We start from the raw sequence: 1,265 nt of genomic DNA on the forward strand, positions 1-1,265 counted from the left end.
TTTGTGTCCCCACTTCCTTCTACTCTTGTCATCTAGGACACACACACACACACACACACACACACTTACACTCACAAACACACACAAACACATATATTAGGATGTGTTATTTCTTTACCGCCCACAAGGGGCTACACACAGAGGGGACAAACAAGGACAGACATATATTAGGATGTGTGTGTGTGCTTGTGTGTGAGTCCTGAAGAGTGAAAAATATATACACATAACTGAATATCGTAAACATATGTATCTATCTATATATATATATATACATATATATGTGTATATATTCCATTATGTATATATATATATATGTGTGTGCGTTTGTGTGTGTATGTTAGTGTATATATATGTATACATATGCTTGTGTGTGTGTGTGTGTGTGTGTGTACGTGTGTGTATACATTCATAGGTATGTGTGAAAGTATATATATATAAAAAATGTTTGCGTGAAAGAATATATATATATGTTTCTGCGTGTGTGTGTGTGTCACAGTGTCAAAATGTACCTACTAAATGCAACGCTGACAAGGGAGACAATTAACAAACACAGTTATATTCATTCGTTACTTTTAACATATCCCTGTTGCTTATATTTTTTTTTATTATAATCTATCTTACTATTTACTACAAAAGCCTCAAACGAGATCTTTCAAATATTCGCAAACGCAGTCGCATTTTCCAAACTGCTCTTGTTTGCTCAGCTTATCCTTAAAAACTGCCAAGCAATGTCAAAGGTTAAACAATTTTTAAACAACTTTTAAACAATTTCTAAGCTCGGGGGCGGCGTACCACAAAAAGTACGTACATTCACAGTAAAGCGTTCTACGCCGGTTTTATTCACCCCAGCCTACCATCCACCGCTACTGTACCCCGTTCACTCATCCGCCTCCCGCCATTTTCTATGAAACCTGTTCGGTTCCTCTCATTGTTAACGGCCTATATGTCTATATTTCACAATGTTTACCCAGCTAACCCTCTATCTCAATTCGATTAACCGTTAAACAAATATATCCGCTCTTTCCTGTGGAACAGAAAAAAAAAAAACAGAATTTTATTTCCTAGTCAGGTAATTTTCTATTCATATATATATATACATACATATATATGTATATATATGTGTGTGTGTGTGTGTGTGTGTGTGTGTGTGTGTATCTTTGTGTATGTGTGGATATATATATGTATGTATACATATATATATTTATATATACATGTGCATGTATGTCTGTATATATACATATGTTTTTGCATATATATATATATAT

Source organism: Octopus bimaculoides, chromosome 23, assembly GCF_001194135.2.
Source record: "Octopus bimaculoides isolate UCB-OBI-ISO-001 chromosome 23, ASM119413v2, whole genome shotgun sequence".
Lineage (NCBI taxonomy): Eukaryota > Metazoa > Mollusca > Cephalopoda > Octopoda > Octopodidae > Octopus > Octopus bimaculoides.